General features: G+C 37.4%; 1 long non-coding RNA gene across 1 annotated transcript; it reads left to right on the top strand.

The window, feature by feature from the left end:
* The first annotated feature begins 4,491 nt into the window (after positions 1 to 4,491).
* On the top strand, positions 4,492 to 5,743 carry LOC121232188 (uncharacterized). The gene is made up of 2 exons (XR_005930459.1): positions 4,492 to 4,886; positions 5,235 to 5,743. It is a non-coding gene; the product is annotated as an uncharacterized lncRNA (long non-coding RNA).
* Positions 5,744 to 15,526: the final 9,783 nt, after the last annotated feature.

The following is a 15,526-nucleotide window of genomic DNA, read 5'->3' as shown; positions in this document are numbered from 1 at the left end:
ACAGCCTAAATGCTGACTTTATTGAGTTATAATCAATCACAATCACATTATCTCATTCCTCTAAAATAGTCACTTTAAAAGGTCTTCAACATTTGTTACTTTGGCAGAGATCAATCTTCTTATGGTCAAATTGTTTTGAAGATCCAATAATCTATTTAAAGGAACTCGAATTGAATTGAAAATCTAATTTCAATCTATCTCGATACGTACTTAACTTGATTCTCTAGTATAAAATCTTAATAGATGTGCGGCTTGTCGAAACCCTTTTTTTATTTGGAAAGCAATGGGGATCAACTTTTAAAAATGAAAATGTGGAGTCGCCACCAATCTCTTGATTTAGGTGTGATTGGGCCACCTACTAAAATGCTCTATTCATGAAAAATCAAAAAGTGGGTTCGAGAGTCAGTTACGCATGAGGAAGGGTTAGCACCCTCATTACGCCCAGAAGTTGGTACCAAATTGATTCGATGTTGTCCTTATATCAAAAGTTTTTTTTAAAGAAAAGATTTTCTGAAATATGATTCTTTTTTTAAAAATGTTTGAATAGCTCAAATTAACGGTAAAAAAATCTCTCGTTTCAAAGATATGTGGTTTCATACCCAGTACGATTGGATACAATCCCTTATACCTTTATGATGCGATTAATTTTTGACTTTTTGAACACTTCATACATTGAAATTATAAAAGGGTATCCAAATATTTGGTTCACCGGGAAAGTCATACCCAGTACGATTGAGCACGATTTTTCGAATTCCTCAAATATTAGATATTGCCTTATTTCAGAATTTTTGAATGACAAGGAAAATTGAAAATTTCCTCAAAAACAACGAAACAATTAATATCAACCAAAATATTGAAATTTGAATCACGATGCAACAATATAGAAAAAATCAAAGTTACAAACACGGATTACTGTACGAAATATTATACAAGTAAACAAAAGAACAAACTAACATAATTTAAATAATAGTGCAAAAGGCTAATAATCAATATAAAACAATAATACATGAAATAACATGAAAACTAATGTGACACATAGTACACAAAACAATTTGGAAATAATTTGAAAACTATTAAATATATGATAACTTACAAAATGAATCAACACATGATTGGATTTAAAAGGATGCACATATATAAAACAAAATTAAGAATATGTGAATGAATATGAAAATAAATATTGTGGAAGAAGTAATTTGGAGCTAATAACATGCAAGAATATTCTAAAAACAAAACCTATATTTTACGTTGTTAATATTCATACAATAATAAAAATCAATAAAAATATATAATGAAGATATAATACCATAACAAAGGATAAACAATATACATGAAAGATGAACAAGCCAATATACAATAAGACTATATGTATATGAAAGAATCTTAACTAACAAAGAAATAATAAAATATGTTCTTAAGAATTATATACATAATAAATTGTTAAAAAATACAAATAAACATATTTAAAAGAAATTAAAATAACATAAAATTAATAATGTTGATAAAATAATGCTAATTTTGATATATATATATACATTAATATATAGGTAATTTAAATTAAAGATTATACCAAAATTTAAAATGATATGATGCCAAAAGAAAATTTTAAAATAATAATTTTATAATTAAGAATGCCGTAAACTTATTGAAGTAAGTTCAATGGCATACAAATAAAATTTAAAAGATAAATGCTCAATGAATGAAAAATAATAAATTATGTAAATTGAAATAAGCACCTAATTGAAATAAAATCAAATTAAAAGGTATAATTAATAAATAAAATAAACCATTAAGAAGAAATAAGGGCCAAAGTGCAACGCGCGTGAACATATAGGGAATAGAATTGAAAATCTTCCCGAGCTCAAAACGCAGCACTGTGTTTTGGACTAAAGTGAAAGCAAGCACAAATCAAAGGGCCAAATTAAAAAACAAGGCAAAACGAATAAGGCGCGATTGAATAGATCAACAAGGTAAAAGGACCTCGCGCGAAAATTGACCATTCAAGGTCAAAAACGCGGATCCGGGCTATAGAGTGGGTCAATGCGTGGATCTACTTTCCCATGAACGGCGCCGTTTATTGTTCTGCATAAAATGAAGTTAAAAAAACCCTAAAACTAACATTTATCACCTAAAAACAAATCAAAATAAAGAAAAAATCTAAAGCCTCTCTCTCTTCTTCATTCGGCAGAACTTAAAGCATCCTTCAACCGTCGTTTTGCCTCCGTTTTCTGCAGACGATCGTCGCACGAAGGCTAATCGACCCTACTCGTCCATGAATCTGAAAGTTCTACCATTCCTAGACCTCACAATCCTTATTTAAGCTCCGATTTCTTCAAAGCCAACAAGGATTTAAGGGCTATTATCAAGATAAGTGTTGACACCATTTTTTAGGATGAAAAATGGGGTTGACTTGGGTTTTGAAAAAAAGAAACGGGAGTCGCCACCAATCCTCTTTTTTTTATGAGGTGCGATTGGATCACCTCGAAGAGGGGTTGTTTTTAATAAACGGTTTGATTTTATTAAAACAACAAGTTTGGTCCACGAAATTCAGAAAAACGGGTTCGGGAGTCGGTTACGCACGAGGAAGGATTAGCACCCTCGATACGCCCAAAATTGGTACCTAGTTGATTACTTAATGTCTTAATGTCAAAAATTGAGAACCTTGAAGAATTTTAAAAATACGACCCTTGTATTAAAACGTTGAAAATTTTCAGGAAAAAGGGGATATTTCACGTTATTCGAGAAAGAGAATCATATCCAGTAAGTTAGGACACAATGTCTCAAATTCCCGATACGCGGATGAAAAATGCTTATTTAAAAGATATTTTATTATCTTGGTTTTAGAAATAAATCAGACCCAGTAAGTTAGGGCATGATCTTTTCTTAATTCCCGAGATCGTTTAAAAACTTGAGTTTGAAAAGATTCGTGTATTTAGATTTATTATGAAAATCGAAACCCAGTAAGTTAGAGTACGATCCTTTCGAATCTAAATACGAAATATTTTAAAACAAATTTTGTTATATCGAGTAAAATAAAACATGAAAATCGTAGTAAAAAATGTGAAAGCAAATTACATTGTTGTTATACGTGGTAAAATCATAATACACATAAAAATAAAAAATAATACGAGCAATAGCAACAATATAAAATAAATAGAAGTCATACCTACAATCATATAAAATAACAATATATATAAACAAATAAATTAAAACATTCATTCAAAATAATAACGAAAATGAAATAAATAAGTAACAAATACAATTAAATATAAAAAGATATATATAGACATAAACTAAAATATGTATATATATAAATTAACAAAATGTATAAAGTATATTTTAATATATAAAAGAAACGATAAATGTGTATATATAAAAATATGTACATATATATGGGTGTATAAAACTATGGAATATGAAAATAATAAAATACATATAAAAGTAAGTATATATATATGTTGAAAAATAAAAGAAAGTATGTATGTACAAATTAAAGTTTAAAAATAATGAAAATATACGTATGTATACGAATAAATACGTTAATTTTGATACATGTAAAAAAATATATTGAAAATGTATATATATATTTATGTAAATTAAGATATACAAAAATATGTATGTACGTGCATATAAAAATATATATACTTATAAAATAAAAGGATATGTATGTATATAAATTAATAGTAATATGTGTGTATATACGGATTTATAAAAAAAGTATATTTTAAACTATAAAGATTATATATAAATATGTATATATTTAGGAAAATGAAAATATATATATAGATATATAGATATGTACATAAGTTGTAAAATATATAAACTATATAAGTATATATGTTATAAAAACAATGTATGTATATCACAAAAATATACGCATGTATATGTATATATGTGCCGAAAATTTAAATAAAATAAATATAAACAAATAGGTAATAATAATAATAATAATAATAATAATAATAATAATAATAATAATAGGACTAAATCAAAACGGAAACGAAATCTCAGGGCTGAAATCAAAAATGAAATAGAGTAAAGGATTAAAATGTGAGGCGCGCGAAAAGGGAAGGACTGAAAAGAGAAATATTCCCTAGTCCTAGAGTGCAACGTTTCAGCGCAAAGGACCATACATGGTCAAAGGACCTGATTGAAACAGAAACAAAACTCGCGGCCCAAATCGAAAAAAATAAAAGGTTTGATTGCATTTCAACGCAAGATGGAGGGACTAAATGCATAAATTACCCATTAAGGACAAGCATGTGCAAGATTCCCCACTAATGTGCCGTTCATGATTGAAAAAAAGACCAAAAATGTTTTATATTTTTATTCTTTCACTTTTTGAATTTGCTAGAGGAAAAAGGCTCTGCCTTCTTCAAACCACCATTTTTTTAAACACCCAACACTTGGGTTTCTTAACACCTTGAGTGCCACCACGCCACCAAGACCGACGGCCGACGATGGAAGAAAAACCCCGGCAGCACGGTCACGGCCAACTCTGGTGAGTTTCTCCTCTCCTTATTTCTTTTGTTTTTATTTTCGTAAGTAGAAAGAAATAAAAAGAAATCAAACTAGATGTAAAAACACACAAAAATAAAGAAACGAAAATTACTTCTCCGATTCAAAGTTTATGTTTTTATTGTTCTTGTGTCCGTAAAAAGAGAGGAAGAGCCCCCTTTGCCGGCCATCGACCACCGCACCGGTCACCGGACGCCGGCGACGACGCCGCCGTTCGCGGTGGCCGGAAAACCAAAAAAAGCTCACTTTTTCTCCTTTTTGCGAATAGAGTCCAGATCTGGGGTTAGAAAAGCCGAAATCCCGGCGAAAATGGCCAAAATCGAAAGAGACCTTTCGGTTCTTCCTCTTTCCACCGCCGCCGGAAACAGGTAAACTCCTTTTTACTTTTATTTTTTATCTTATATATATGTGTGTTGATTGAATGATAATAAAAAAGAGAAAGAAATACTATAGAAAAACCGAAATAGAACGAAAATAAAGAAAACGAAAAAAAAACAAGGTGAATCACCTTCTAAAGCCCCATTTTTTATTTCTTTCAATTTTTTCAAAAGCCGAATCTTCTATTTTTGTTACAAAAGTCCCCCTCCTTTTTTTGTTTCTCTTTTTTTTCCCCCCTCCCTGGTCCGATTTTGCTTGTGGCTTTTATAGCCAAAAATACAATATTCTGTTAATGTTTATTGCTCCATTTTTTGTCCTTTTCCTTTGCTTGTTTGCAGGTGCGGCAAAAGGCATGGTGGTGGCAGACAGCATGGGAGAGTGGGAGTGGTGCTGGTGGCAGACAACATGGGAGAATGGGAAGAGGAAAGTGGGAGTCTAGGGTTTTGGGATTGGGCTTGGATGTTGGGCTAGGTTGATTTTAGGTTTTGGGTTTTATTATTTGGGTTATTTTGTTGGTATGGGCCCGGGCAAAAATGGACTTTTACAGCTGCCCCTCTTTGCTCATTTTCGTGTAACGAGAATAGAGCAAAGACATCAAAAGGGCCAATTTTGCCCGGTCTTGCCGAGTCTTGACTTTTTTTGACACTTCTCTTCTTCAGGTAGCCTCATTCCGTCCACTGTGCCTTGTTGCTTCGATCTGATTTGTAGCTTTAATCTTCTTCGCAAGGGAACGAAATTTATGTTTTCAGTCCGTTCCACTGCAACATCAGGGAGATAAGATCTCTGGCTTCAATCTGATGTGATCTACTCTACTGTAACTTCAGAGAGATAAGATCCTTTATTTTAATCTGCTCCACTGTAACTTCAGAGAGATAGGATTACTAGCTTCAATCTACTCCGCTGTAATTTCAGAGAGATAAGATCTCTGGCTTCAATCTGCTCCACTGTAACCTCAGAGAGATAAGATCTGAAATTTTTCGGTCTGTTCCACTGTAATCTCAGGGAGATAAGATCTCTGACTTCAATCTGATGTGATCTACTCTACTGTAACTTCAGAGAGATAAGATCCTTTATTTTAATCCGCTCCACTGTAACTTCAGAGAGATAGGATTACTAGCTTCAATCTACTCCGCTGTAACCTCAGAGAGATAAGATCTCTGGCTTCAATCTGCTCCACTGTAACCTCAGGGAGATAAGATCTGAAATTCTTCGGTCTACTCTACTGTAATCTCAGGGAGATAAGACCTGTATAATAAACCTAATTATGCCTAATGATTAGGATGACATGATCAAAATGAAACAAATGCTCCTAACTAGACATATGTGAATAGTGTTTGCATGAATGCAGAATTTTATTTTTCCGAGAATGATCTCGCTTAGGTTGTCATTACTCGAAGTTTACTAAGGCTTTGTGACTGACGTGCTTCAACGCCTTCTCGCTTGACTGACTTTTCTGAAGAAACATTTAGCCAGACTGTCCCCATTGTAAACCTCAAAGTTATATCCACTGGGACGCCAAAATTTGTACCATCATTCTCTCACAGTAATCTAAGGGTAGAAATATGTGGCTTTTCCTCTGTCCTCTTTTATCACAATTCGGGGATATAGGATCTGAACCGTTCTGGTTTCCTACACCATTCTCAAGGTGTCGTACCAAAGTCTTATGCGCAAGTGAAGGCTCTCTTCTCCGAGGTAACCTCTTCCTATTGCCTGATGATCATTGCTTGCTTGTTCATTTAAGCTTTGTAACACGACAGCTTGTCATTTTGTTCAATCAATGTTTAGACAACAAAATCTGAAAGGATAGTCTTTAACTTAGACTCTTCCTTCTTAGATATTTCACCCTTTAAACTTGGCATTTTCTAAACAATAGTCATGTTTCAGGTCTCTATATTATTTAGAAATTTTCCAGAGTAATGTGCAAAACTTCTTTCCTGAAAGTTTTATTAGTTCGTTAATCATTATTCCTATGCAACATGCTTGCAAAAAGATCATAACAATGGATAAGAATAAAGCTAGTTCTGATCATAACTCGAATAAAACATCAAAGATGGCGAAAGAAGGTTAACAAAGAAGTGGATTGAGAATGTGCGTTTTCACAAAAAGAAAGGAAGAAAGAAAGAAAATAAAAGAATGTATTTTCAAGAATACACATAAGAACTAGGTGCCCCAGTTATCGCAGCTTGAGTTTCTCTGTACAAACTTTCCGAAGACCCTTCTGAGTTTGACATGTGTTCAGGAGATCTGCAATACTCTGTCCATGTTCCAAGACGTTGCATATCCTTTCTTATTGGTTCAAGTAAAGCAAGATAATCATATGCCCCTGATCAAAATTTGATCCGCTCAAATCCTGATGTTCCAATCCTGCCCAGTACTTGAGTCGCCTTTTCGGGTTTTCGACTCAAGCCCTCTTTGGTCTCAAAGTGCCTTTTACGGGTTTTCACCTTAGCCTCCCCAAAGTTTTTTTTTTTAGGAAGCAAAGCGCCCTTCACGGGTTTTCACTTTGGTTCCCCTTTCTTCAAGTGAAGTATTTCTTGACGGAGTCTGCGTTTACAGGATTTGGTAAACTTTTGCCATCCATCTCGCATAGGATCAAAGCTCCACCAGAAAAGGCCTTCTTTACAACATAAGGGCCTTCCCAATTTGGCATCCATTTTCCTCTAAAATATTTTTGCATAGAAGAATCTTTTTTAGTACCAAGTCCCCTTCACGAAATTCTCGGGGGCGAACCTTTTTATTATAGGCTCGCATCATTCGTTTCTGGTACATTTGCCCATGGTGAATAGCTCTTAGCCTCTTTTCCTCTATTAGGTTCAACTGATCGTACCGAGATTGGATCCAATCGGCTTTATCCAACTGTAACTCAGATAACACCCGTAGAGAAGGGATTTCAACTTCAATGGGTAATACTGCCTCCATTCCATAAACCAGAGAAAAAGGCGTTGCCCCAGTAGAAGTTCTAACAGATGTTCGATAGGCAAGGAGAGCAAATGATAATTTCTCATGCCAATCCTTGTAGGTTTCAGTCATTTTCCCCACAATCCTTTTAATGTTTTTATTGGCCGCCTCCACTGCACCATTATTTTGGGACGATAAGGCGATGAGTTATGATGCTTAATTTTAAATTTGCTACAAACTTCAGCTATTGTGCTATTATTCAAGTTCATCGCATTGTCGGATATGATCCTCTCAGGCATTCCATATCGACAAATGATTTCTTCTTCAAGAATTTGCTGACTACTGCTTTCGTGACATTTGCATATGAAGCAGCCTCCACCCACTTGGTAAAGTAATCAATTACTACGAAGATGAAGCGATGCCCATTAGAAGCCTTTGGTGATATTGGCCCAATAACATCCATACCCCACATGGAAAACGGCCAAGGAGAGGTCATGACGTGAAGAGGTGAAGGAGGCGCGTGTATTTTGTCTCCGTAAATTTGGCATTTGTGGCACTTCCTGGCATGATCAATACAATCTCCTTCCATGGTGGGCCAATAGTACCCAAATCTCATGATCTGTCTGGCCATCGTGAAACTATTGGCGTGCGTCCCACAAATACCCTCATGGACTTCTTCCAAAATTTTCTTAGCTTCCACAGCATCCACACATCTTAACAGTACTTGATCCTTCCTTTTTTTATATAACACTTCTTCATCTAAGACATATTCAATGGCTATCTTTCTCAGAGTTCTTTTGTCATTCTCTGTCGCTTGATCAGGGTATTCCCGATTCTTCACATATTGTAGGATACTCTGATACCAAGGACAATCATCTTTTCCCTCCTCCTCAATATTGCAGCAATTAGCCGGGGTCTCAGAGATACTCATCTGAACAGGCCTCATTGCCTCAAGTCTATTCACCTGAATCATCGAAGCTAGAGTAGCTAATGCATCAGCCATTTGGTTTTCCTCTCGTGGGAGGTAATAGAAGGTGATATCGTCAAACTCCTCAGCCAATTCAAGAACTAGTTTTCTATAACCGATTAGCTTAGGATCTCTAGTCTCCCACTCCCCTTTGAGTTGGTATATCACCAACGCTGAATCCCCGTATACTCTCAGTACTTTAATGTTCCGTTCAATGGCTGCACGAATGCCCATAATACATGCTTCATATTCTGTCATGTTATTTGTACAATCGAAGTCCAACTTGCTAGCAACAGGATAATGATCTCCACTTGGGGATACCAAAACTGCCCCAACTCCATTACCCGTAGCATTTGAAGCTCCATCGAAATTTAACTTCCATACGTGATCCATTTGAGGATTTTCTTCAGTATTCGCCACATACATCAAGTCCTCGTTTGGAAAATCGAAATTCAAAGATTCATAGTCCTCCAAGGCTCTACTAGCTAGGAAATCGGCTATTGCACTTCCCTTTATGGCCTTCTGACTGACATATACTATATCAAATTCTGAGAGCAAGATCTGCCATCTAGCCATTCTCCCGTTCAAAGCAGTCGATTCCATCATATACTTTAAAGGATCTAACTTTGAAATCAGCCAAGTCGTGTGATACAACATATACTGCCTCAGTCGTCGGGTTGCCCAGATTAGAGCACAACACAACTTCTCAATTGATGAGTACCTCATTTCGCAATCGGTAAATTTCTTACTGAGATAGTATATTGCCCTTTCTTTCTTTCCCGTCTCATCATGCTGGCCCAATACACATCCCATGGAATTCTCCAACACTGTTAGATACAATATCAATGGCCTATCTGGAATTGGAGGTGATAAGACTGGAGTATTAGCCAAGTACTGCTTTATCTTATCGAAAGCCCTCTGACACTCTTCATCCCATTCACCCGATTATGTTTCTTTAAGAGCCGGAATACTGGATCACATTTCTCTGTCAGTTGTGAGATGAACCGAGCAATGTAATTCAGCCTCCCTAGGAAGCCTCGAACCTCCTTCTGAGTGCGCGGGGGAGGTAAATCTCGTATTGCCTTTACTTTGTCTGGGTCAACCTCGATCCCCTTTTTGCTAACTATGAAGCCTAATAACTTCCCTGATCTGGCTCCAAACGTGCATTTGGCCGGGTTAAGCTTGAGCTGAAATTTCTTTAATCTCAAAAATAACCTTTTCAAGACCTGAACATGCTCTTCTTCCGTTCTAGACTTCGCGATCATATCGTCAACATAGACTTCGATCTCCTTGTGCATCATGTCGTGAAACAAAGTCACCATAGCTCTTTGATATGTTGCTCCCGCATTCTTCAATCCGAAGGGCATTACCTTGTAACAGAATGTTCCCCATAAGGTAATGAATGTGGTTTTCCTCATGTCCCCAGGATGCATCTTTATTTGATTGTATCCAGAGAAACCATCCATGAAAGAAAACAATGAATAGCCCGCCGTGTTATCTACCAAAGTATCAATGTGAGGCAGTGGAAAGTTGTCCTTTGGACTAGCCTTGTTCAAATCCCTATAATCCACACACATTCGTACCTTTCCATCTTTTTTGGGAACAGGGACGATGTTGGCTACCCAATCCGAATACTTGACTTCTTGTAAGAATCCAGCGTCGAATTGTCTTTTGACTTCTTCTCTTATTTTCAATACAATGTCAGGTCTCATTCTCCTGAGCTTCTGTTGAACGGGTTTACAATCCTCCTTTATGGGCAGACGATGCACCACAATGTTAGTAGTTAGCCCAGGCATATCTTGGTACGACCACGCGAAAACATCTTTGAACTCTCGGAGCAAATTAATGAGGTCTTGCCTTGTCTTTGTGGTGATTTCAGTTCCAATTTTCACCTCCTTTCCATCCTCTAGGCTCACTATTTCTAATGATTCCCTATGAGGTAGGATATGCTTATCCTCTTGTTCCACCATTCTTAACAAGTCCAGAGATGCATCATAACCTTCGTCATTTTCAAAGTCGTGGGATCCCTCTAAACACACTTCTTGCTCAAAAATAGGCTCCGCGTTTGAGGCAGCGTCACTCATGTCATTGATATCTGAAGACCTATGAGGGCATATCAAAGAATATACCAAGAATATATAAATTTATGAATATGTTTGTGCAAAAGAATTACAAATGAAAGAATTATTTGTAAGACAATCAATCAAATGGAAAATATAAAAGGAAAAAAAAATGACTGATCGAGATGAACGTAGACACGTATTTCATTAAAATAATGATACTTAGGCCCAATGCCTATTTCACAAAAGATTTTATATCGTTTCTAGGCCAACAAACAACAGGAATGTTTTGAGCATTACTCTGAATAAGCCCTAAAGACTACAGGGATTTCTTCAGCAGTCCAATTGTTTAGCTCGCTTCCAGGCTCATAAGGGCAGATCTCCAACAAGGCCCTCCTTTCCGTTGCTTCTATGGCGTTGGTATAAACATTTTCCAACATTCTTCCCATGCCGCTACCGGACACTCCACATTCAGAATGAATAAATCCTCCCGACACAAAAGATGCAGATATGTGGGGAAAGGTTAAAGGCTCACACTTAGCTTCATGTCCATTCAAACGCGCCCTTTTTTTCTCTTGTCTCTTCTCTACTTCTTTCTTTTTCTGCTTCATGTCTGGCTTGTACCCTAAACCAAATCTATCAAACTTTTCCTTCGGCATTGGTGCCTCAATCCTCCCCTGAAGATATTTTCCCAATTCTTTCCCGGGTAAGGCTCCTCTTCCTACCATCAATCGCAATCCCATCTCAGTGGTCCTGGATATTTTCGGTACTGGAATTCTATTTCCCTCCGCAATAAACATCGCATTCACAAATTCTAACGACCGAAAAGAACATTCTAGTGCCTCATCGTTGATGTCCACATAAGGTGCATCGCTAGTCATCATTGCGATAATATCCTCCTCTGCATCTATCGTTACCAACCGATCCTCCGATACCAACTTCACCTTCTGATGTAATGATGAAGGTACTGCCCCTGCTGAGTGTATCTACGGTCTCCCCAATAGACAGTTGTAGGAAGGTTTAATATCCATTACCAAGAAATCCACCTCATAAGCGACTGGGCCAATCCTTAATGGTACCTCAATTCTCCCCATAACCTCCTTTTTTGTTCCATCAAATGCCCTTACTATGCTCTGGCATGCTCTCATGTGCGAACTGTCTATTGGTAATCGACTAAGAGTGGACAAAGGCAATACATTTAGTGCAGATCCATTATCAACCAAGGCCCCCGGGAGTGTGTACCCTTTGCATCGGACAGTAACATGCAGGGCTTTAGTAGAACCTCTTCCTCCGGATGGTATTTCATCATCATTGAAGAAGATAAAATTGTCAGCACCAATATTGTTGATCAACCGATCCAGCTTGTTTACCGAAATATCGTCAGCCACATATGTTTCGTTTAGCACCTTTAAAAGTGCATTCCGATGTACTTCTGAGTTTAGAAGTAAAGCTAATACAGAAATGCGGGCTGGCTGTTTGTGCAGTTGCTCTACAACACTGTATTCACTGTGTTTCAAAAACTTCAAAAACTCCTTTGCCTCCTCTTCTTTTATTGGTTCATTTACCAATGGCTCAACTTCCACTGCTTTCCCTTTCCTCTGTTCTTTCTTCCAATTCTCTTCCCTGGACGACTCTGCTTGAGCGTCATGTCTTTTTCCGTTGCGCGTGTAAGAACCTATTTCCTGGTTTCTTTCTGCTTCTTTTCCCAAAATGGTCACATTACACCCGTAATTCCACGGCACCATTTTGTTATCCCTATAAAAGAAATTTGATGGTTTCTGGATTACAATTTTCGGTGTTACCTGAGCCCTAACCTCATTACCCTTAGGGCGTGAGATAATGACCACAGGATGATTTATTTTTGGAGCCTTTGTTCCTAACTCTGTCGCGCATATGCTCCTCATTTCTTTCGCATCTTCATAAAACCTCATCTCCTTGTTATCCATCATGCTTTGAACCAAAGCCTTGAATCCTTCACATTCTTGGATTTCATGCCCTGTTTTATGGTGAAATTCACAATAATTTCCCATCTCATGCCCTTCCTCAGAATCTGAAATAACCAACCCTCTTTTCGCCATTTCTTTCCAAACCCGTTTCAATGGAGTTTTTACTTCAGCAATGTCAGTCTTGACTTCTTCTCCCGTACCTTCGCTAACCATATTCACCCCCTTATCTGAGTGATTAGGTAATGGATTCTTTGCGTTAGGTGAGTCGTCAAGTTTGACAACACCTAAATTGATAAGTCATTCTACTACCTTCTTGAAGGCAGTACAATTTTCTATCGAGTGCCCAGAAATTCCCGAATGATAATCACATTGCGCGTTCGTATCATACCATTTTGGATACGGGGGTTGTAGAGGACTCAAGTAACGAGGAGCAACAACATGTGCATCGAATAAAGTCTGATACAACTCCTTGTATGACATCGGGATTGGCGTGAATTGGGGCTTTTCAGTAATTTGCCTAGCTCCCAACTCTTGTCTTGATGATCCCTGTTGATTAGCAACCACTTTCTTTGGTTGATTCACGGTAATTGACCTACCATAAGCATTCACATTATTCACTTCATTTTCTCTTTTCCTCGGGGGTGCCCTCCTATTATTTTCTCCTCCATCTATTTTTCCACTTTTAATGGCATGCTCAATCATTTCACCATTCATGATTATATCCGAGAAGTTTTTTGAAGCGCTTCCCAACATGTGAGTGATGAACGGGGCTTTCAAAGTATTAATAAAAAGCGTCGTTATCTCTTTTTCCAAAAGTGGTGGTTGCACCTGAACCGCCACCTCTCGCCACCTCTGCGCATATTGTCTGAAGCTTTCGTTTGATTTCTTCTCTAAATTTTGCAGAGTTATCCTGTCAGGCATCATTTCTGAGACATGATTGTATTGTCTCAGGAAAGCCTGTGCTAAATCCCTCCAAGTAGCAATTTTAGCTCGGCTCAGCTGATTGTACCACTTTGACGCCGCTCCCGTAAGACTTTCCTGAAAGCAGTGTATTAATAATTGATCATTATTAATATGCCCCGTCATTCTTCTACAAAACATAGTAATATGGGATCCTGGGCAACTAGTCCCGTTGTATTTCTCGAATTCCGGTATCTTAAATTTGTAAGGGAGCACCAAGTCCGGAACCAAGCTCAGATCCTTTGCATCTATTCCATAGCTTTCGATGCTTTCTATTGCCCTAAACTTTTCTTCTATCCATTTCCATTTCTCCTCAAATTGTTTTGGAAATTCCTCCTTCGCCTTGTCCTTTTCAACCATCTCATCAAGATCTGGGACAGCAATATTATTCGGGCTATCACCGGGATTAAAGCCCGCTCCGGGTTGAAAATTCCTTGGGATTGAAGCATCGCCTTGGAACTGCTGGGGCCTAACCGACACAGAGGGTCTCCGCGGATGCAGCTCAGTCTGTACTTGCGCATGCGGAGGCGTGAAACCTGGAGGATAAAGTGGTTCACCATTGTTTTCTTCTTCACCAACAATCACAGGACCTTTACCCTTATCTACTCCCTTCAATAATTGCGTCATCTTAGCCACCAGATCATTTTGGGACTCCTCCATCTTTTGCACCATGTCACGCTGAATCTTTTCCATTTGCTCTTTCATTTGCGCCTGCAACTGGTCTTGCATTTCTTTTTGAAGTCGCTCTAGCTTCTCCAACCTTTGGTCCATAATTTTTGCCTTAGCTCGGGTGCCGTAACTTTGTTGGTTTTCCAGGTTAACTGAAATGATTTTATTCGATTAGGTTTTTTTTTAAATGGTCATTAATGCATATGATGTGATGCAATGCATGAAAAGAATGCAAAGAAAAAGAGGCACTGATTCTAATTCAACTTCATTAGAAAACTTTACTAGATAAAGAGTTTCTTTACATAAAATAGACTACATATATGGCTTTGCCCTTACACTCAAAGCCTTAACCTTTCTAAGAAGCCAAGCTAATTCTCGGCCCCTGTCCGACTCTAACTCATATTTCAAATTTAATAGATCAGCCTGAACCGCCAGGGTTTGCAGATGATCAGCTACTTCGCGCACTTGAGCCACCGCCTCTCCCATAATATAATCTCTTTCTCTAATCTGCTCTTGAGACCGACGGAATTGTCTTTGCCACTGCTCATTATTTTCTTCCAGAAGCTCTATCCGGATTTCACTATTTTGCAATGCATTCTCTAGCCCTCCTATTTGTCCTTTTAATTCTTCAATTTTGTCTAAGCTCGCCCTTAATTCAACCGTAGCATTATGATTACAGTACTGGTGAAGCGATCTTTCTAGTTCAGTTATCCGGACCTTCAACTCCGTCTTCTCGTCTTGGCAAACTAGTAGACTCTTTCCCAATGCGACTTCTCGAGTCCGAGTATCCTGAAATTTCTTTTCCCATTGATTTGCTTTCGTCTTTTCCTCCTGAATTTCTTGTCGCCATTGTTCTGGCGTTTTACCCAAGCCAGCAGCTCTTACCGACCTACGCAACTTCTTGTAATCTGTCTTCAGGCTGTCCAAATCTTCTTTTGCTTTGTTCTTTCCTTTTCTCAATTTATCGGCCTCTAATCTTTGAATGTCCACATCCAGTCCTAACTGCATTTTTTCTTCCTCTAGTTGTTCTATCTTCTTCCCCAATTCTAAACTCCTTTTTTCAAATTCTTGTTTGATGATTTCTATCTCAGAAGGCAAAACTTGTAAGTGTTCCTCTAAAGATCAAGCAG

Source organism: Gossypium hirsutum, chromosome A07 (assembly GCF_007990345.1).
Source record: "Gossypium hirsutum isolate 1008001.06 chromosome A07, Gossypium_hirsutum_v2.1, whole genome shotgun sequence".
NCBI lineage: Eukaryota > Viridiplantae > Streptophyta > Magnoliopsida > Malvales > Malvaceae > Gossypium > Gossypium hirsutum.
Note: the sequence above shows the minus strand (reverse complement) of the source record. Positions and strands in the feature narration are given on the sequence as shown.